Source organism: Neolamprologus multifasciatus, chromosome 9, assembly GCF_963576455.1.
Source record: "Neolamprologus multifasciatus chromosome 9, fNeoMul1.2, whole genome shotgun sequence".
In the NCBI taxonomy this organism is placed as follows: domain Eukaryota; kingdom Metazoa; phylum Chordata; class Actinopteri; order Cichliformes; family Cichlidae; genus Neolamprologus; species Neolamprologus multifasciatus.
This window is the reverse complement of record NC_140447.1, coordinates 9,212,533-9,236,284: the sequence shown is the minus strand read 5'-3', so window position 1 is coordinate 9,236,284 and position 23,752 is coordinate 9,212,533.

The window sequence follows — 23,752 nt, the reverse complement described above, 5'->3', positions numbered from 1 at the left end:
ACTGTAAAAGCAGAGAGAGAGTCATGAGTATATGTTTTTTTCTATAGGCCTGTATAGCACACATCAGAAAACATTGTAGCACTGGTGTAAAATTGTACACACATTCACATACCTTCATGTGGTTATAGTCTGTTATCGTGTTGGGTTTCCTCTTTCTGTCGTCACCGATCGTCACGTCTTGGTGCATGGAACTTAGAACACACACAGTCTTGTTTTTTTAGGTGCATAAATTGTCAAGGAGACACCGCCACTTCTAAGCACTGAAGTGGAGAATACCTCTCGCTTTGCAGTATCTTTTGCAAGTTGAGGAAGTTCACGCCGGACTTTATTCACCGTGCCCAGTAACGTTGTTTTGCGCTGCAGCAGTCTGTGCGACAGTGACAGTGAAGTAAAGAAATTGTCCGTTGTGACGTTTCTCCCATCATCCAAAAACGGCTCCATCAGTTTCATGACCACGTTCTCTGCCAGCCTCTCTCCCTTCTGATGACTGGGGTCCTTTCCCAAGTAAGGAGATGCACTGCAGACATATTTGGTGTCCAAATCCGTGGTCATCCAGAACTTGATCCCAAATTTGTCTGGCTTGGTTGCGATATACTGTGTGAATGGACAACAAACCTTGGTAGGGAACAGCTGTTCATCTATGGTCATGTGTTCTCCTGGAGTGAAACTCTTAGCACAGTTCTCGTTGAAGCGTGTCCAGATGTCTGAGATCGCCGCAAATTTGTCTGTTTTCACCCGTTCTGCCCGCGTGTCCCTGTCATCAAATCGAAGGTGCATAATTGAAATGAATCTATCTCGGGGCATTGTCTCTTTGATTACTGACACCAGAAATCCTCCTGACCAGCAATCCACAATGGCACCAACAGGACACATGATTGCTCTTACAAACAGGATTGAAATGAATGCCATCAGTTCATGAACTGACAAATTCCAGTCCGGCTCTGTTCTGCGGGCTTGATGTACCGTACAGTCTCTGATGGTCTGCAGCATTCCCACGTCTAACAGGCAAAGGAAGCTTTGGAGCACACTTGTAATCTTACGTTGTCAGAAGATAAACAAATAGAGAATGGTAAATTTACATGAACTTCACTCTAAATGGGTTTATATAACCCATATGTAATATGGCAATGAGGTGTGAATGTGTGTCTTTTATATTTGCAGGTCAGTCGATGTGTGGGATATTTTCTATAGATACGGCAGGCATTTCTGAAAGTTGTAACACAGAGGTTTGGCCTGACTTGATTCTGAGCAACTCAGAGTAAACAAATGCAAATGTGCTAGGCCTCAAGGATAATGGGTGGTTTGCACAACAAAAGCTGGAGGAGAAACGAGCTGACGACCTGTGAAAATCTCAGCAGGGGTGATTAACACCTCGGGACTTGCACCAGAAAATAAAAAAGCCAGTAATTCTAGGGGGAGTTGGGTTTAGGGAAGTTACGCAAATTTGCGCAGGTTAGTAAACCTAGTGCTAAGTGCCCTCCTTTAGCCAGGCACGGTTTGCTCTCTGCGTTAAAAGAATCCAAACCAGCAGAAAAACAAAAACATTTACAAACTCATCAACTGATACAGACCAGAATAAACAAACTGTAATGTGAAAACGCAATAAAGCCACATCAGTTTATTAATAAAGAGGCAGACTGTGTGCTGAGCAGACCGACTCACCACCTGTGCACTGTCAGCAGTATCCAGTCACCCAAGAACCAGAGTCTCAGGGATCTTTAACCTCTAAAACATGCAGTGCTTAACACATTTATTAAAGACCACCTGTCATTTAAAAAAATGTAGAAACTGGTCAAAAACGGTTTAAAACTTAAAATGATGTTCTTATTTTTTAGGCCAATAATAAAATTATATAAAAAATTCACATGTTTATACACAAATTTGAGGCGGCACACTGGACATCGGTGAGAAATCCCAGTTTAATCAAGTGTAACATTAGACCACTAAAGCTAATTTTTCTATTCAGTAGTGCAAGTAAGTAATTTAAGTTGACATCCTAATCAAAAGTCAATAAAAAAATCAATCAATAATATTTTTTTTTAGGGGGGGGGGGCAGAAAATTCATGGATAACAACAATAATTATAAAAATTAAAAATATTTTTGATTCAAGCGTTTTTGCACATTGAAACATAAAATGTTCAATATTTAGTATTTACTGTTATATTCATATAGATCATCATGATGATGTTGTTTATTAAATTACTCTTTTTTTGCTTGTTTTCTCTTTTTTCTTTCTCAACAGGTGATCCAGGTGATCGATATATGTATTTTATGTCTGTTTGTTTTGTTGGTTTTTGTTTTTTGCCCTTTATCACCGTTCCTCATCCCCGCTGTTTTTCTTTCCCTCTTTCTTTCTCCCTTTTCTTTTCTCCAGTCATGTCTGTCCCGTGTGTAGCAAGTGAAAATAAAATAAACAATAAAAGGTGAATCAAATAGACCAATACGGCAAGGCTGGGATGGTCCATTTGGTAAAGTCAGTCCGTTGGGCATCTTTCTTTGCCTTTAGACAATAATTCTGATGGGAAAAGAACCAAACTGGACATGTGTAATATTAGGACAGCTGTGACTTCAGTTTTACATCAGGCAGTTGTTTAATAAAATAGTTAAGTGCTGTATTTGTTATAAAAATGTAACCAAATATGGTATACTGAAGAGAATGTGCTTAATGATTTAAATGGATGCAGAATTTGTTTGTGCATCATCATTCTAAATTTTGATTAGGTTAAAGTTACGTTGTCAAAATTTTAGCCCCGGCCAACGACACGATTCACAGTTCAAATTGTGCGAAACAAAAGAAACTGGTGAAGACGAGGAGCTCAAAACCACCGTCATGCAGCCTGCCTTAAGAAAAGAAAGCTGAATATCATCTCAACATTATTTGTTATTTTTCACATGGAGATTGGAGCTATGAAAGGCCCAAAACCTTTACATGCAGTTAATGGCTACAGCATCTTAATTTGATCATTTTATTTAAACAACGAGATTTAAAAATTAATTTTTAAACTTCTCATACATTTTCATAGACAAGGTTAAAAAAAAGAATTGGCACAGTAGAGAAAAAGAGAGAGAGACAGCGCCATGTCCCCGAGAAGTTTTTGCAACTTTTATTAAGCACTGTGACACTGCATAAATTCAGATGTACTTTTTATTTTATTATGACACCTTACATTATTTATTTTTTACAGTTTTTTAAATTTCATGCTGAGAGGATATAGAGCTATTTCTGGTCAACAAAGAATCAATCAATCGAGGTTCACAGCTAAAAACAACAGTGACACTATCCTTTCTGGATAATACTCACAGGGTATGAAGTCAACCCAATCTACTCCAAACCATGTCTACTATCAAATCAAACGTGCTTCTTTATGATTAACAGAATGGAACAGAATCTATTTTCCTTTCACTAAATCTGAGGGTGTGTACGGAGTGACGGTTGGCCTGCGTGATACGATCCGACAAATACACGCGCCTTCTGAAAGTCTCACGATCACTCAAGAACAAGGTGATGAAGGATTCTCACATTCGACCACTTATGTGCAGCCACTAAAAAAAAATCTCAGATGAGTTCAAATTGCAGCTTTTCTGAAAATTAAAGTCTAGGATTTTGAGATTTAACTCATAGGTGCAGCTACTAGTAGACTGAGGGGTAGCACTGGCAGCTGCCAGTACTTATTTATCTTTTTATTTATCACCAAAAGGCCTTAAAAGCTGATTGCATGCTTATCTTACTCTGTCCAAGCTGCTTTCAGACAACAAGCCTGGTTATAAAACCAAACATGTCAGTTCAACTAGCTGCAAATCATGATGTTTCTTTACTTCCAACACGACAGCATAAATTTGAAATGCACAGGAGCTCAATCTCCACCCACCCAACAGCCTCCACCTTCCCAAGCAGGAGTGAAAAGCACCCTCAGCCTCTGTGACTGGGACATCTGTTCCACGGCAGATACTCCTCCCTGCAGACCTGCACTCTTCCAGAGCTGGGCGTCACCCTCTTCAGATTGCCCACAGAAACCTTTCCTTTCTCCCTGCTCCTCCATCTCCTCAACTAGAGTCAATACACATGCTGCTCCTGGAGCTATTACCGATATGCTCCGGCCAAGTGTAAAACCTCTATCTGCCACTTATCAGCACACCGGCTCTCCTCTATAAAAACTTCCCATTATGCCACAGCGCTGCTCCTCCACTTGGAGTGGATGATAGTGGAGCTATTTTTGGGTTTCTAGGAGGAACTTTGATCGGTTAGTAAAGTAGCACCTTCACTAAGGGTCACTGCATGGCCTCCATGCTCCTTTTTTTTAGACTTGCGAAAACAACAATGTCAACAACAAACACAGAACAGCATTTCTTTCATTCCTTTTATCAATGACTATAAACTCTTTGTGACTGAACGTGCCAGTATCCTTATAATGAGGGTGCTGGAAGATTGGAGAAGGGAGATAAATCATATTTAGTTAATTAAACTGCGCAAATGTTCCCATGTGAATAAAACATCACACTCAATTGGAGCAGGTTTTCTTTGAAATAGCAAAGTTATGGAGATTCATGAGCTTTGTAAGAAAGCAGAATTTCATTAATTTACATCTCTATTATGATCTTTATAAGCATACATAATAAAAGGGTCTATTAAAGATTTAATAAATGAACTTCTGTGTGAAGTCAAATGGATTTGGCAAAGGCTGTGGGGTAACGGCTCTCTCTCCCTCTCTGGTACTCTCGCACAACACACACACATGCACACACACACACAGGCGCACACACACATAAAAGCGAGGGACTCGGGGTCCTATTATGCTGGAAGAATGAGCAGAGCCGTCAGAAATGGATTAGACTTGTAAAACAAATTTGGTTTCAGTTTTGAAATAATGGAGACGTGTTCCACTCAGGGACTATTGGTAAAACAAAGCATGAAAGGCTTCAGTGAAAAGAGCCAGTGTGATTTGATAAGTTAAGTCTGTTTGTGCAAAACGAGTAAAAGCATGAATAAAACATCAGCAAAAGCATCACTGAAATCACACAAAGAGGAAAATACACAAATGATTTAATAAAAAGCCTAATAAAAAAAAGTGGATCTATTATGATCATTATTAGCTCAAGATTCATATTTCCAAACAGTATTTACTCATACTGGGCGTCGGTGCAGCTCCTCAGCTCTTCCACTGCAGCTTTGTTCTGATTGGCTGCCACTTGCAAACAGAAGGTTTGAACAGCATGGGGCTGGAGCTCATTTCAGTGCCCGAAAAGTCCATATGCTGAATGACTCAGCTCGACATCACAACAAAGGGAAGGAAATAAAGTTTGTTTAGAGCAGCCTGAAGTTTTTTAATTATCAGGAGTGTTTGTACATCCATTCAAATCATCGTCTGACCTTCAGCTCTGAGCATGAATCAGTGGAACAATCTATACAGTGCTTTACATTTATTAAACCGCAACACAGTGTAAGGTTTATGTCACCGTGACCCCAATTTAGTTTCTATTCAATGATAATTACAAAAATAACTTTTTCTGTAATGTTTAATCCACCAGTATGACTGATCCAAATTTAATTGTTGCTTTTATCCATGAATTTTCACATTTGTTGTTTTGCCAAAAAGCAGAAAAACAATACAATAAAGCATATTATTATTATTATTATTATTATTATTACATGGTTATATGCCTAATTATACTATTTCCTTTTTAAACAAGTGATTTTCAGGCTCCTTCTTTCACAAATGTTTGTAGAAGCATGCGTAGTTTCTTGGTTTTATACACCTGTGCCCATGGAAGTGACTGGAACACCTGAACTCAGTGTTTTGGATGGGTGACTGAATACTTTTGGTCCAAGGCCTAAATCTTGAAGCTCTTAACCAGGGACAAAAAAAGGACAAAGCTTCTCAAATAGAGTGATGAATGGCTTCACAAAGCTCATGGTTGTTGAAGTTTAAGCTCTTTCTAGGATTCTAACAAGGAAACATAGTTTCAAAGGGCCGTGGGCTTTGAATTAGAAGCTCAAATCTTTTTCCAGCTGAGGTAAAAATGCTGGGATGCTAAATAAACATGAAGCCTATTGGAAAGAAAATGAATGGTTCTCAAACTGGCTTTTGATTTTAGTGAACGACAATGAGAAGAAACAGAAGGACATTGGTGTATTTGTTTTATCCCAGTTTTACACTGTGAAGATAATTAAATGGAAACGTGGGAAAAGATGTTATTGCTCTTATTGAGTCCTGTGTCTAAGATATTGGATCCGAGATCTGTACAAGGACAATATGTTTTACCTTCAAAACAAACAACTGGCGGATTCTGAACATCTATGTTAAAAGCTATTTATGAGGGCCTGTGGGCTGGCAGAATGATGGGCTCACTCCCCTCTGTGCCATTTGTTTCCCACTCTGGTGTGCAAGCAGAGCTCCCACTCTGCTTGCACACCAGAGGCCCGGAGCCTGCGGCAGAGACCGCATCTCAACAGATATCCGTCTGTGGAGAAGGTTTATATGTGCTTGGACTCTTGACAGCAAGTTAGGCCTTTACTAAACTCGTAAACACATACAGTATAGTATTTAATGTAGATGATGTGATTATTGAAACATAAAAAAAGTATATGATTTTGAAATTTGCAAAATTGCTCCCGGGTCATTAAAACATGACCAGATGATGCTCTCGTCCAGCTACAGGACTGTTTTGATCTTGGAACAGAAGGACCCATTTAAATGCTGTGTAGAGAAGGTGACAGGGTCCAAAACATCCAGGATTTTCCTAACCAAACTACTTGATGAGTGTTTGAGCATCTTTTATTCTCAGTTTAGGGTCAGTGCAAGAGATATTCACATAGTTAGGATTATGTCGAGCCATCCAATTGTCAGATAAAATCATTGGATCATCAACCCATAGGCAATATTTCTGACAACTAAAACAACCCATCAAGTTCTGTTTATGATAATCAATGCACAGTATTGTATAAATAGCAGCAGAGGGCTGTGAAAAAGTTTGGTTTCCATGCTGGCTCTCGTTTACTACACCAAGTGTATGTGTCCTGTAATCAATCACATTGATAATTGCCTTGCAGGCACACACATTCTCGCATGTACTTGCACACACACACACACACACACACATTTATACATTCATTTAAGTCAGCTATATGCGCCAAGTAATTAAAGCCTGAATCATGATATGTCAGAGCCCTCCCTCGTGCCCCGCGGCTCCTGGAAGGTGTCCTGGCTTATCAGAGGCGTATTGATCTGAGCCGGAGGAGAAGCTGGTCTGAGGGAATTTGTGTTCATTTTGGAAGAGGACACAGCTGTCAGTGGGCCAAAGATTAGTCCGTCTAAAGAGCTTTTCTGACAGCATTGCTAAACAGTGTCTGGCTCGCCTGCGGACGGGGAGAATCAAACCTCGGCTCCAGCGCGTGAAACAAATCATATATGTATCGTTTGTCTATGAGCACAAAGAGGCTGAAGATGGAGCTTTACCAAAAGACACCGGGCTCATTAGCTCATCATTAAGAAGCCACGCAGAAATACAAATCAGAGCAACAGACTTGTAGCATTAGTCCAGGCAGATGCTCTCGGTTAGTAGCTCTCAATCCTTTTGTGGCTGACAAACATGATTTATAGTAAGTTGTGATTAATCGAAGAAGAAGTAATGTTAGCTGTAGGGATGTCTGTGTCAGTGGGTTTGAAAACAGCATCTCAGAACTGAAGGCTAACAATATATCAGGTTAAATGACTACGATGAACGTGTAAACCAGAGCTAAAAGGAGTATATGAGACCTAGCTTGTGTGGGCCGGAAAATTGGGTCAAAATAACGGGTAAGATTTCTGAGCTACAGCACCATATTTAAATAAGCCACCGTTTGCTATCATAGTCACTACATCAGCTTTTTGAGAGAATGAAATAAGCTTTGTTTTTACTTGTTTAAATGAAATAGTGAAAGAGGATTCGCATTAAAAGAGCATTAAAAATAGATGTTCTTAGACTGGATTTTTGGTTCAAAAGACAAATAAGGTTTTTATTACGTTTTATTAGCTAGCTTTACATCTGCAGCTGTTTTCAATGACATTTAGTCTACACCACAATACCTGAGACATTTTTCAAATTCACTGCCATTATATATGCCAAATACTGGTTATAAGAAACCACAAAATATAAACAAAATCAGTTCTTATCCATTTAAAAAAATGTGTTTGTAAAAATCTTTCTTACTGAATTATTTTTTTCTTCTTCGTGGGTTTATTTGTTATCTCAGAAAAAAACTACGATGGAAAAACATTTTAGCTTAGACAAGCTAGAAGCTAACCTTGCACCATCGCTTTGGCTTTTTAGATTTATATGGTACAACTTTTTTATTGAAGAGTTGCATGAATATAAATGTAGCACAGTGACACTCAGTGACAGCAGCAGGTAGCACTGAAGCTATTACTCCTCTGTCTACAGGGTGTACTTGGTGACAACCGGTTAGCTAAAAAGGTGCAACTAGAACTCGCAAGCTATACATGACATAAGGATTTCACCGCTGTGACACACAATAGATTTTGGAGGTTTTTGGATATTTTAGTCCTTAAATGATTAAGACAGGAATCGATTAACATATTTTTATTAAAAATCTGCTATCGAAGAATAGTGACATGAAGCCATAACTGACAATACAGTTAAGTTCACTATGAGTAACATCAAAGCACCCACCCAGCTGTATAGAAACTCCGTCATGCTAGCTAGTACGCAGTACGAGTTATTGTAACTGACTGTAAAAAGTCAGCATAACGAACATAACTCCACATAAACTTGGTTTATATCTGACCCAGATAGACTGCAGGTCATAACTTCTTACCTGAAGTTCAGCCTCCACCACTTGCTAATGTAATCTGTGGAAGCTCTGCGATGCCACCACCAAACAACTGAGTTATTTTTACACACCGGCCAGCATCTGGCCAATCCACCATCTTTCATTGTTTATACCATTACAAAAGAAAAAAAAAATCATCGGGCCACTGAGCAAATGCCCGGTATGCCTGATGGCCAGTCCAGCTATGGATCGTGCCATCAGTTAACCCTTCGCGTGCCTAGGGTTGCCGACCCCTGGGTTAAATGCAGAGAGGAATTTCCCCACTGGGATTAATAAAGTATCATTATGGAGAAACTGTAGGCAAGGCAGAAGATTTTTGTTGTACCTTTGTAGATCACTTGGAGTTTGCATGGAGGCAAATATTCTGTGTGAAGAGCAAAAAAAGGGGATACATTTAATACAATGTTACCTCAAACTATGACTGCTGTCTAACCACCGTTTGGCTGGATTTAATTTGATAACCAGATAAAACCTCCAGATTCAACCTCAGCAGACCAGCCCGTATTGTCAAACCGTTAACTCTGCTGATTATAAGGTTTCTTAACAAACTATAAATGTAACGGTACATTTTTTATACATCACATTGTACTTTTTTTACTACTACTACTCACTGTACTGTATAAAATACTTTATGTATACAGTACAATCAGTGAAAAATATAAAATAATGAGAATTCTTTAATGTTTTATGAGTTCCATAAGTTTTTCCCCCAAGTTGAAATCTTTTGCCGTAGACGTGTGCAGCAAACTTAGCGTTGCTCCCACACCTCCTCCCAATCTGAACTCTATCCCCTTTGATGGATTCCTGTGTGTTCATTTATTGAACCCAGGTAAGTGCATCCAATTAGTGTTTCTGTGTCTCTCGCGTAAGACTATGCTAAATCTGCCTCCAGAAAGCCGGGGATCCTATTAGCTCGCAGTAACGCCTCTGCATTTTATACTACGGCTTTTATGGGCTCACCAATGTCACTGCATCAAAGGAGCCTTGTCTGTACATGAATCTCGCCATGCCAGAATCCTTCAACCCCATTATCTGGGTGAAGTGCCCTTCCTCGGCTATTTGTATCCCGCCACGCCTCGCGCCATTACCTTCCACTGGGTAATAGCTCCTTAGACTTCTTGTCTTCCTGTCCTGCTTTTGTTAGCAGGCAAAGAGCTTCTTGTTTTTCTGAAGCATTTACACAATTGTTTATATGTGCAATAAAGCTTCAGATTAAGATATAATTGCCATATTATTAAACGCTAGCTAGCGCCATCTATGTCCGTAACATGGGCACATAAGCAGCGTAACACCTGGGCCTTGACATAACCGAACAGAGGCCCACTTAGCTTGAGAAAAACTCCAGACACCACTTCCCTCTTTTTACTGCTTCCCCCATTAAACTCACATCAGATGATTATTTACTCTGCATGGATCTGGATCTGCTCAGTCTTGCATAGCCGATCTCTTAAGTCCCCTCCACAACTGTTGGATGGATATAAAAAAAAAACCCTCAAGGATAATGGAAAATTGATTTTTATCTCCTCATATCTGTTTAAATATGATTAACAGTGAGCTTGACACAGCACGTCGAATTAATAATGACGTGAGGGAAAACGGCAATCAATAATTGACAAGATAAATACAGATAAGGGTCCATAATGCTCTCCGACGCGGGTCACACTGATAACAAATGAAGAATTAGCATGTGAATGATAATCAGGAGTCATTAGATAGGTGTGAATGACGGCGCAATAGCACGGCAGCGACCACATTTTGACTAGTGATGGGATTTCCGGCTCTGTTTAGAGATCCGGCTCTTTTGACTCGGCTCACTAAAAAGAGCCGGCTCTTTCGGCTCCGAGCCGGCTCTTCAGGCTGTTTTGTTGCTTTAATTATTTAATCATTAACAATAATATAAAATTATGCAGAAAAGGAATTACTAATGTTAAAAAAGTGGTTTGATTTATATATGTTTATATATGGCCCCTAGAGACAAAGCACGTACAAACTCTAAAGCATATACAAACTCCAAAACACATTTCTAGCATTTACTGAACTTCCAAAACAGAGCTACCCAGATCACTTAAATTACACAATTGAAAGCATGTGTGTATTGTTTGTGTATTTATAGACAAGCACTAATATTTATTCAAATAATTAAAAAAAAAAAAGTTCATTTACCTGTTACTACCACACACCAAATCCGGTTGTTGATACTTGCTGGCTTGTGTAGCCACTAGGTAACAAAAGCTCAACACTGCGCCCTAGCATCCTGGAGCACTTCTGTTGTCTTTTGTACGTGATTCTGAGTTTGTACGTGCTTCTGAGTTTTTACGTGTTTTGGAGTTTGTACGTGTTTTGGAGTTGTACGTACTTTGTCTTTAAGGGCCACCATAAATATACTTTATTTATTCACTCCACATAAAATGTAATAAATAAATCATATAATACAAAAAACAACTATTTACATTTTAAATTTTCAGCTTTTTCCTTTTAAACAAATTTAACTTGAAACAACTCAAAACACTGCAAACCACAACACAATTAAATATAAATTAAAATATTAAAACAAAATAAGATGCACATTCTCTGTCATATGGGCCTGCATGATTTCTGAATCCTTTATCATCTGCAACTGAAAATAGTGGATGATTACTATCCCTTTCTAATGTGATGTTGTTGTCCCTCGCTCTCTTTCTCTCTGGCTCTGTGCTACTGCGAGTGTAACTAACGCCCCTCCCCCCTCTGCCTAGCGCAAAGTGCGGAGTTTAGTGGAAAAAAGGGCGAGAGAGAGGGTGAGAGAAAGAAAAAGAAAACCCTCACGGCTCCCAATAAGTAGCCGGCTCGCGTCGTTCACTTCAAAGAGTCGGCTCTAAGAGCCATTTCGTTCGCGAACGACCCATCACTAATTTTGACACCACCTCCAGAACTCGGAGGGCAGTCGGAGGAATTAAAGGCGGCTGTATCTCTCTGTTAATCTGTCCTGCAGTGCGATAGGAACCTAGAGGTCATTTGGCAGAGCATCGCGTTACTCCTTCCTCCCCCCTCGTTCCTCCCACACGGCTCCGCACGTTCCCCCGAATCAAAAGTGAAGTGGCGGCTAATGAAAACGAATAGCACATTTGTACGTCGTTAGCACAGGAGCGGGTCTCCGCAAAGGGAGGGGGGCGAGGGTGGAGGTGAGGTGGAGAGCTGGGCGTGTGAACATAGTTCAACAGTCATTACGCAGAGGTTAACGGCCGACCCGACATAAGTGTTAGACTCCTCGTATTATGTCGATTCACTGAGCTGTTGAACCATTACCGCTCTCTCCCCCCCACGCTCAGATAAAGGTATTTGCCCACGGCTAGACGGATGTACTTTGCATTTATGAGAGCATACATTATGTCTGACATCAAACATTTGCTTAACACTGCCCCCGAATCTCATTTCACTTTGGTCGTGTCACAGTTTTATCCCAGATTTGTACCAGATACCACTTCCTGTGTGATGCATGCGGCAGCCGGAGCCGCAGAGATCCGTGCAAAGTCCCAGCCTTAACTTATCATCCGCCTGCTCAAAACTATAGGTTTTAGATGACAGGGCTCGTAAATGGGTTATCTAAAATCCAATATATATTGGAAGAGAGATCGCAGGGGGAAAGGCACGCTTGACTGTATCATCCTGATCCATAACTTTCCCTCCAACCGGGGGCCCATTTATTGTCGATTCCATCCGAAAGATGGGTCTGTCAGTTGGGTGGGAGTCTCGCTGCTGTTTATTTTCAAATCAATACTCAATTACTATAAGGAAGATCCACTCCCTCTGCCCATTTTCGAGATGAAATTATGGACTGCAGCAATAACACTTATTCAAGGCAAAAGCTGGTGTCATTAACTCACAACTGGGCAGGATAAGTACCGGGATTTTTATAACAACTGGATTTCTAAACCTCCCGTGCATCCCTCACACACTTTTACCCTTTTAGTTTCTAATTAATCAATATGAAAAAGACCCTTCACGACGTGATGGATGACCAGAGAAAACAATTTTCACCCTAAGAGCCTTTTAATTTTAAACTCTGAGAGCTCATTGACTGCAACTCCCAACAACCCATCAATGCTAGTTTTTAATGCACTTCCTCTTTTGTTATTGAGAAGAATGGAGAGGCAGCAAGGCCCCGGCTCCTCTTCATAACTCATGTCATCGATTTGCTAAATGCCAGACATTTGCCAGAGGAGAGAGTCCTATCAATGGCTTTGGCAGGGTGTGTGTAAATTACTCCATTAGGGAGAGTTTGGGGGCATTAACAGTTGAAAGAAATAGAGGTTAGCCCACGTAGGGTGCATGCACGAGCGTGGGTTGTGTGCTGCGAGTTAAATACACCCCTTGTCTGGCCCTGTCACGGGAAAAGAGATTTTAAGTTGGAGGGGGGAAAAAGCTCTCCCAATATTGCGGCACAAAAACAGATAAGCCATCATTCACCGTAACGCATTATGACAGACGGGCTTTGCTCTTGTGAAAGTAGGCTAGACAGGTCCGAGGGCAAAATCCAGCCCTGGCGGACACTGTGACAAGCGGTTCTGTTGTAGTTATTGTTAGCATCTGCACCAGTTGGACGGGTCAGTCAAAACAGTGCTGTGACATTGAAGGACGCTGGAAAAGATGCTGTGTTTTGTGGAATGAAAGCACAAAAACAAAGTTTAGCGGGAACAGACCCGGACTTAAACGGGTCACAGCTGAAAGAGCGCATGTCCTGTCGATCATCAGTCTTCTTATCGGATCATAACAGATGGAAACAAGTCGCCCCTAAATTCAGCTTTACTTTTTACTGAAAAAAAAAGAGAAAATGCCTCATTGTTGTGCTGAAAGTTGTGGAGGGAATGTGCTGCTGACATATGTCATCAACTCACTGAGAATAATAAGAAGAAAACAGACAGATGTTTAGTTCACTTGTCAGAATGAGTGCTGCTCACCCCGTGATACTGCTGTACAATTACTTTTACTGAAAAATAACCCTGATGATGCTACGGTTATGTCATCAAAATTCCACACAACTTCCCCGTTACACAGTAGGTGGAGGTTACTACTGTTCAGCACGATATTGGGTGAATTTGATTAGGGTTTATCTTTTCAGAGGCTCCACTCAGCTTCTAAATCATCGCTTCCTAACACAGCGTCGCCCCTTAGGAACATATCTCCCTGGTAACCCAAACATTTTTGAAAGGGAAAAAACTTCTATATTCAAAAAGTTAAATTAAAGCGTCATTGGCATAGCTGCCTTGGTTACTGTAGCGACTGCACTGGAATATTAGTGTCCTCTGCTTGCTTATCCAAAATTAGCCCTGGAAATAGCTTGGTGTACTATTGTGTACTAAGGTTTTATACGTGCTATTTTAAATGGTCCCATTTTGGTTTGGGATCCAGAACCAAACCAGCTCTCCTGAATTGGCAATGCCTCACAAGATAATTAATGTCATAATTCTATCAGCTTTTGTCTTCTTTTTGTGTTTGTTAGAGTGATTCTCTGATTGAATACGGTGAATGAGTACATCTAGTCAGCTATTTGTTAATACAAATGCAAGTTAAGTCAATTGGATGGTTGCAACTCAATGCATTCAGGCATGCAAATGTGATTAAAACGACCTGCTGAAGTTCAAAGTGAGCATCAGAATGGGGAAGAAAGGTGATTTTTGATCATGTGAGGACTGCTGGTACCAAACAGACTAGACAGAAATGATTTCACCAACCTCACGTGTTTATAGAGAAAATATCCAGGGAGCAACAATTCAGAGAGTAAGATGTCAGAGTCAGGTCATAGATGGCAACAGTAGAAAACATAAGTAATAATACAAGATGTGCAGATATAGTTCAGTAGTGTAGTGCAGCGGTCCCCAGCCCCCGGTACTGTGTTGTAGTTGTGTGTCTTATTTTGAAAGTAATATTTATGCATTACCATAGCGACCAGAGAGCATTAAGGGACAGAGAGAAGGATGTTACTCTCAATGTTGTTGGTGCATTTCAGGAGGACGCTCAATGTTCCCTCTAAGCTGCGCGTGTGCGCCATTGCGCACTGCTGGCACGGTCTCTGCACACAGAAAATCTGCGTTGCGCACAAAAAAAATCTAACCTGAATTGAAATTAAAATGAATACTTTAACAATTCTGTTTTGCAGTGTTAGTAAATAACTGGCTGCTCCCGTATGGGATTAGAATGATGCCACCTTATCCCATAGTCCAGCCAGTAATGTGATTCACATTCGTATGAACATACGCACCTAATCAACGTCGCTGACAGGCTATGACAGCGTCCTTATGTGCTGACACCGGTGTTTTAGCTAGCAAAGCGGCATGGCTGATGTGGAGTGAAGCCACGTTAATGACAACATGTACAACCATTGGAGATGTGAGCAGGACAGACGGAACAATTGACGGAAAAAGTGTGGACTTTATACCAGTTTTTAAATTGTATTGATAGGCCACTTAAAACCAGAGTTATGATAAAAATATAAGCAATGTTTGGTTTTCTTCCTGAATACTATTGTTGTTTAAATTTACTGCGGGAAGAAATGGTAAAAACTGCATTTTATAAGGAAAACGCTGGAAAGCCTGAGAGCAAAAACAACCCCCCCCCCCTTTCCTATTGGTGGAAAAATGTACCATGTCGACCAATCAAAAAATGATATGGGAACATGGCACTTATTGTTTAGGAATGGGGGAAGTTTTAGGAGTGACGGCGGTGTTTGAGATGTGAGAGATTTGCGCCGTTTAGCGCCAATCTTGTGTAGTTAGTGTGTAGTGTAGTCAGTAGTTTTGTTGTGTGTGTCAGAACAATGAGGCGACTGCTGAATGTTACAGGTGTTACAGGAGTGATACATCTCCTGTTGTCAGGCCTGCAGGTATCAGGCTGTTGTTCTCCTTTATCTCATAGTGGACAGGAATTAGTTTTTGGAGTGGCGCAAATAATTTGTGTGGCATCAGATTTGATGCAGAACAACTGATTGTTCTGTAAGTAGTTTGAAATGTTTATTTAAAAAAACGCCTTGGCTGCATTTTTAGGTAAACAGCTGCAAAAAACTTTGTTGTTTTCAAAACTGTTACTTTTTTGAAGAAGTAACTATATCATTAATTGCCCAACATTGGTCATTATATATTATATTTTTGCAGACAGAGAGTTACAGACTCTCTCCCCTGACTTGGATAACTCGTGAAAATATTGTCTGATGTTAAACCGGTCCGTGGCGCAAAAAAGGGACTGCTGGGGTAGTGGTTTACACATTTGCCTCACAAGCAGAAGATTCAGGTTTGATCCCAGGAGGGCGACCACGATCAAATACCTTTGAGGTGGTTAAGAAAAAGACGACAGCTACACCTGTAAATAAGGAAGCAGCCAAAAGTATATTTCTAAAATGTAAAGTTAGACCTGGAAGACTCTTAGGCTCATAGTACAATTATTGCTAAGGTTTTAGCCTCTTTTGCAAAAGAGACAAAGGAATAATAGCTTAGAGTAACTCAAAAATATTCCCATGTGAGCCATTAAATTATGAGGTGAGTGATTGTGCATTCTTGTTGAGTGCAGTCAACGTTATTATCAATCATGGCCATAATTTGAAAACCCCGTAGCTGTGCAAGAAAAACTAAAAAAGAACGAAGAAGAAATACCACAATGTAGCATTAAAGAGAAAGAAAGTCTTGTTCGTGCCCTATTGAGTGAGCAACTTTGGCCACAATCAGAAGGTTATTGTCTGAGCTTTCCTCTCTAATCACAACATGGTCGGTTGCGAAATAGTTCAGCATCTGGGCATGCCTTTAAAATATGTCTCAGGGAGGAAAAGTTTTGGGGTGATTGCCAACGAGGATGGATTCAAGGTGCTTTTCTGCACCGGTGTCAAGACATGCTGGTCTATAAGATACCGGGGAGGATTCCCATAGACCTCAATATTTCTTCATCTCTGCAGTTTGTTTTCAATCACAGAAAAATTACATGGTGCACGATAAACCAATAGCGAGCACCACAGGAAGCACAGCGATTCAATATCACAACCTCAGGAGACAGACTATCAGATGATTCTAGATATTTTTACTACGATGACTTTTTGAGTAATTGCAAGTGATTAAATGGGAATAATTAAATCATGCAGGGCTTCCATTTGAAATTTCTCCAATCATATATTTGACGAAATGCTGAAACGCGATCCGTTTGCCGTATTTATCGCTCTATTTATATGCAGCGGGCCTTATTTTTATGCCACCATGTGTGTTGCTCTTGAATATGAGCAAAGTAAATTCACAGCTGCCACACAACCCTTTTCACTCATTCAGCAGTGCCAGCATGCTGCGTTTACTAGGATAAAAGCTAAATGGAGAGTGACAAAGTGCCCCTGAAGGGTAGGATATTTTTTGCCTTGACTCTTCTATGACACCTTGATAAAGCAATTACAGAGTAATTACCTTAACAAGTGGCATTAGAGAAAATTATCCTCATTTTTCTGCTAAAATAACACCAAATCAGTAGTGAGTGAATTTCAGAATCTCTAATCAGCAGCTCATTAGGTGTTGCAACTGCCTGATTTAGGCAGCCGTCAATGACAAATGCAATTAGTGACACAAAACAACCAAAAAAAAAAAAAAGTGACAACATTGTGCTAAACAAGCCAGAGAAATCCGTCACATCCTTCAGAGAATTCACGTGTTTATTCAATTCATAATGGCTAATTTTATTTGGAGATTCTGTGTGCACGATTCAAGCAGCCCCAGAGATGCTATCCGTGGCCTGGGTAAAAAAAACAAAAGGTTCAAAGTCAATGGGAGCCACACCGGCGGTGAGTGTTGGAGAATCTTCCTCTTTCAGCGAATTGAACAGATAAGCGGAAACGTTTTCTTCCTCTCTTTTCCCAAGTTAGCTGGTGCAGCAAGGTCAGGTGAATGTGATCAGCCAGTGTGTCTAAGCGTATTATCAGGTGAAATCTGTGGAGTGACGTGAGCGCGCCGGGCCACTCAGCTGTCTGGAAAAATCATTACACAGAGCCGGACATTTTGGATAACTTTGGAGGCAATCGGCCGCCTGGGACACAGCACGGATGACTCCGTGACCAAAACGCCCTTGAATGAAACACTTTCTCATCAGGCCGGTCAGGAGCCTAATGGAGAGATGACTGTTTTTAGGGAAACAGGCGAAGATGAGCTTCTGACTTTTCAGTAAATGTATGTGCAGTGTTTGAAAGCTGCAGCAGCTACAGGCACAAAGGTGTCTTCTGGTATTTAGAAGCATTTAGGCCCAAGTGCAGACATGTAATGCTGATTCAGCAGGTTCCTGTGTAGAATTTTATGACACTATCATCAGTCTATACTTAAATATAGATTAGCTGTTGTAACAGAAGCAACTAATGGATGAAAATAACTAATATTTTTTCTATTCTTTATTAAAGTGTGTTTTATTACAACATCCTGTTAGATATATTTAGGATGAGAAAACGAAAGAATCTGTTCTGGCCCTGTGAATACGGGATTCGAAACGTAAAATAACAGATTTATTTTTGTGCCACTTTGGGATAACAAATGTTTGTGCTTGATATGGTAAACTAGCTAGCAAACTTTTTATTTACACATTAAGACAACAGCTAGCAACATTAGCATTCATCTGGAGTAGGCTAGTTTTTTAGGTTAAAAAGTCCAACATTCATTGTCTGATTCTGTAAACATTCTTGTTCTTTTAAAGCCATGCTAGTGTCTACCAACTGTTTTGAAAAGTATTTGCTACTTTAGCTGCTAATGCTACTATAAGCTACAAACATTTGTACTTAATATGGTGAACTGGCTAGCAAACTGTTCTTAATTTACGCATTAAGGCAACAGCTAGCAACATTAGCATTCATTTGGAGTAGGCTAATTTTTAAGGTTAAAAAGTCCGACATTCATTCTCTGATTCTGTGAACATTCTTGTTCTTTTAAAGCCATGCTAGTGTCTACCAACTGTTTTGAAAAGTATTTGCTACTTTAGCTGCTAATGCTACTATAAGCTCTTTAGCTAGTGACCACTTTTGCATGCTATTTCTTGTTAAGCGCAAAACAAAACTTTCAATAGCTGCAGCCCACTTACTGATATAACTAACAGGAGTTGTTTGAGTTTTAAAGAACCACGAGCTGATAAAAACTAAATAGGTATCCGGTTATTAAGTGATGATGTGACGAATCCTACTTCCTGGCCTAAAGTAGTCTGCGTTTAATATGGCTTTTGTGTTGTTAACATGTTTAATGTTTTGTATTTTCTTCTATTTAATCTCAAAAAACTCCTAAAACAGTCAGTGATCACTGTTGACCTCCCTCGGCTTTTATTACCAATAATAATTTATTTAAGCTCAGTTTTTAAAACCTTAGGATGTAACTACAGCCCAGCCCATGCAGCAGTATATGAATGACTAACCTCATATTGTGGATGGATTATCTCAGTTGTTCTCCTGGCTGAAGTTTGGTCCTTTTACAGCATCCTGCCATGCGATTACATTTGTTCCTGACCACCGAGAACACTCACGTTAACTTTTATCGAGTGGAAAAAAAGTTAGCTTGTTTATATTATGCTAACATAGCTGTGTCGCTAGCGGTCACGTAGCACATCATTATATACCAGCTAGCCAAACTTCAGTAACCCTACAAACGTCACTGCTGTTTAGTTTTCTGTCTTCATTTATGTTGGAAGTGATAACAGAGCTGTACGTTTTAAGTTGTTTCCAAAACCCCGCAGTCAGGACATGCTATATTGTATTTAGATAGGAGCTAGCGAGCTAACTTCCTGCTAACTTCTAACTCCGTTAAATCCGTCATAAATTCTGTTTTCATGGAGGCCTGGATGTTAAACTCAGTTGTTACACCTGGTAGAGCAGAACGCTGATCACTTTATTAAAGATGAAAGACTTTAGACAGTTTTTCAACTCTCAGTAATGCCATAGTGATCGTTTGATATATGGACCTGCAGCGGAGTTTAGGCCCAGACACGGCTAGTGACGTCAGACTTAACGACCGGATTATATCTCGGGTATGGGTCACAATCAGTCAAGGTTTCGGGTGAGCCCAAAGAGAAACCTAGCCCCACACTATCATGTGATTTCCTGAGGAAGGGATCTCAAAACTGGATTATAGATGACACACAGTGTCGTAAACCACCTCCTCTGTTCAAAGATGGTCGTTCACAATGGACATAAATGGCTTCTTTCATTCCTCTTTTAAACCATCTGTCTTCTCTGTCCAAAATGTGGACACTGGCATCGTCGAAAGAGTGACTTTTGTCCTTTAGATGCAAATTGACCGAGTCCTGTCCTGTCGAGGTGGCTCTTCTATGTAGGTGGGAGTATGTAATACAACCAAAAACTGATTTTCAAACAACCAATAATGCTCATTGTTTCACAGTTTTTAATATAGTTATTATTATATATATGTACTAGAAAATATTGATCTGTGAGGACAGATGCAAAGGAAGGTTGATCCCTTACTTAGAACGTCACAATAGTATTTGATCTACGAGCTATAAACAGACGAGCTCTTTTTCTTTAAAAGTCACCAAAGTCAGCTTCTTCAATTTATTTCCTTAATATTTTACCATCATGCAACGTTACACGTGGAATTCATAATTAGTCTCATAATCACAGCTCATTATTATAAGCTATAATTAGTCAGAGATCAGCCTAATGATAAGACACAATTATGTCTCCAGATGCATTGTTCCTAATCAAGCCCGGATATTCAAAACACAGCCCAGTGAGTGTAAGACGTAAACTGTCATCATAAAGTAAATGCTTGCTTTTGTGACCCCCGTCTTTAAATGCATTTTACCCCCGTCTGCTTTCGTTCATGACACGTGTTCGACTCAGTGCCAGCATCAGTGCGTGCATGTTAAGTGTGATGAGGTATAGTTATTACCATACACAAACTGGACGTTTGAAGTAAAATAGCATTTAATGACTCAATTGAAGTATCTGAATTGCAAAGGAAATGAAAGATCTCTTTGAAGGAGGAAATGCCATATTCCAATCAAACATTTCACTGTAGCGAAGGTTAATGAATGCCATTAGCCCAGCGCCTGTAAATTCCGACTTGTACTTTCACGAGATGCATAAATTAGATAAAGACCCAGAATCGAAAGCTTCGTACGGGGGGAGAGGGAATGTATGACAGAAACACAATTACATGCCTGTGGATGGAATGGCTGCTAAATGGAGGCAATTTGACAAGCTTCGACAACTGGAAGTTAGTCCTTCCATCACCTTCTGTTTGTTTGCGAAGCACACTTCCTTGTACACAAGCTAATCCGTCAATACGCTGTATTACTGTTTGTCTGCTAAAATATTTATCAGCTTAAAAATCTGTTTCATTTACATATATTTACAAAATCCACTCCTAATTAGAGCTAATCTGCATGCATATTAGGAAGATTCATTATCCAGCTGAACATACCAAAATATTACCAACTCCACTGATCGGTTTGTTGCATGACTGAATGGGTGACAATATTTATTTTCAAAAATGTCCCAATAATTATTCACCAATTTGCTCTTTAAGTTTCTTTTGAGATGCTAATTAGCTGTTCATTTAGTTGTATCCTTTTGGCTAATGGCTCATCACTTCTTAAAGTGTCCTGCTTGGCACTAATAAGGTCTGACGTAGGCGTTTTCTATACTTCATTACTCCTTTCAAATGATCATTGGCCTCCTTAATTAGATAATGGTTGAATTATAGCTCTACTGTAGACTACGACCTTGAAAAGAAGTTGCGTCTGACAAATTGCATCCCTCGATACAAGGCTACAAGATACAAGGCCTAACGGCTTAGGCATGATAACACCTGGTTTTTGGCGGGTCTCTTTGTACTTTGGCCACTTTTAAGTAATTTTCACTTCCATTGCACAAAGTGACTTTGCAGATGCGTGTGAAAGTGATTACATGCAATCTCTTGTATCTAAATGTCTGAGTCAGAATCTGCTCCTCAAGCAGTTTACTTGAATTCATGAAGGGAAGGCCAGAGATTTGGAGGAGGAGGCCGGGTTGATGTTGACTTCATGCACAGTGGGGTGGGATATTGGAAATCTCCACATTCAGTTTTGCCGTCTCTCCAGGTTGAACAGTATTATGTGGAATTCTCCAATTGACAGTGAGCTGATGAATCAGATGATAAAAAGTATTTGTATTTATTTATTTATTACTCATATTGCTTGCATGTATAAACCGCCATTGCCAAGTCGGTAAAGTCTGGGTAAAGCTGAAACTACTTAAAATATTGCCATTCACAGCTGCCATTCAAAACTTTAGTGCAGATGATTTTTAAAAACACCTTTCGGGTTGGGAATTACTTTTCCCCCAATAAAACCTCTGCAGAAAATCTTCTGGTTCAGATTTTCTCTCAGCTCAGAAAACAGAGAAATCTTTTTGCTATATTTAAAGTGTCCTTCACATGCAGGGGGAGATTATTTAAAGCAAGGCACTGAAAACTTAAAGACTAGAAGCAACTGAGTGTTTCACATATTTTATGTTAAGAGGGAACTCTTAACATTTTAAACCTTTAATGTACCGTCTGCGCTACCATCGGTAAACTACTAGATGAAAGGAAGAAGACACCACCAATTAATTTAGATGACAACACATTCAAATCAAATTAATTTCATCTCTTTTATCTCGACTTTTTGAATAAGTCTCGAGTCGTTCAGGTCGCTGCATTCACATATTCAATAGTTTGTAACCCAGTCCAAATTCCTACCTTGGGTTACTGCGTCATCATCATCATCCAAGTTGTGTATTCATGAATGTTTGGTTCGAATGAAGTGACTTGAATTACTTCCTGACATAATTCCCAAAATGCCTGTCATTTCTTTCCAAGGTCATTAGACTACTTCCTGAAACGATCAAACTAAGAGCTTAAGGTTAAGCAAGTTCAAGAGTAAAGGTGAAATGTAGATCAGATGAAAGGACTTAAAGTTAATTTAAAAAAAATAAAATAACTCTAAATAATTAGTGTGCAAAATCTTAAAATATCAAGATTTTTAAATTTGAAGTTTGGTTCCTAAAGACTCGTGTCTATGACTAATTTATATCACGTGACCGTGTTTCCATTCTGACTGTACGGTCAGAGTCCTTGATTCAAGAAAGTCTTTTTTTAATAAGGTATCTGTGGATTTAGGACACTTCTTTGCACATCTCCAGTACATACTTACTGTTGTAAGGAGCTCATTTATTATTTCAAATGTTAAAATTAAACTCGACTTGTCAGAAAACACCTTCGCTAGATAATGACATCATTAAATTATATGATGAATCTGTAGCCCCTGGTTGTGTCTGAACCATGCAGCTGAGCTATAGCCAATCTGTGAGCTTTTTTTGGTCTGGTAAATATGCATGGCAGTCTATAAATAAGAGGCTACGGCAGCATTAGCAGGGGATGTTAGGGCCGTAGCACAACATTTATCATGCTTTTGATCTAAGCTTAGCATCTTAACATGCTACCATTGCAAATTAGGATTAAAACTACATCTGAAACAGGCGGGAAGACTATTATTAAGTTAGAGTTGGTAGAAATGCATCCTGGGTAGAACATTTATATCTGTATTCAAATGTACTGGTGACAAATGTTGAGAAATCTAGTGAAAGCTGCAAAACTCAGCTTCATAGTGGTGCTTCAGGAAACTTCAGTCTTCAGGAGTCCTCCTCCAAGCTGCATATTTATAGATGCTCGACTGATATTGGTGGACCTATCTACCAGCAGTGAAACAAACAGAGCCCTACCTAAAACTAGACTCTATAAAATGTAAAATATGCTCATGCACATGTGCATTGCGCAGTTAACCAAAATGAGCAGTTTCCAAACAGCTCCAGACATAGAAAGCACGTTTAGATCAACACGGGGTCTCCAATGATTCTGATGTGGGAACACTTGGTGTACTAATGAGCAAACAGTATGAAATGGGACTGTAACCTAAGAAGT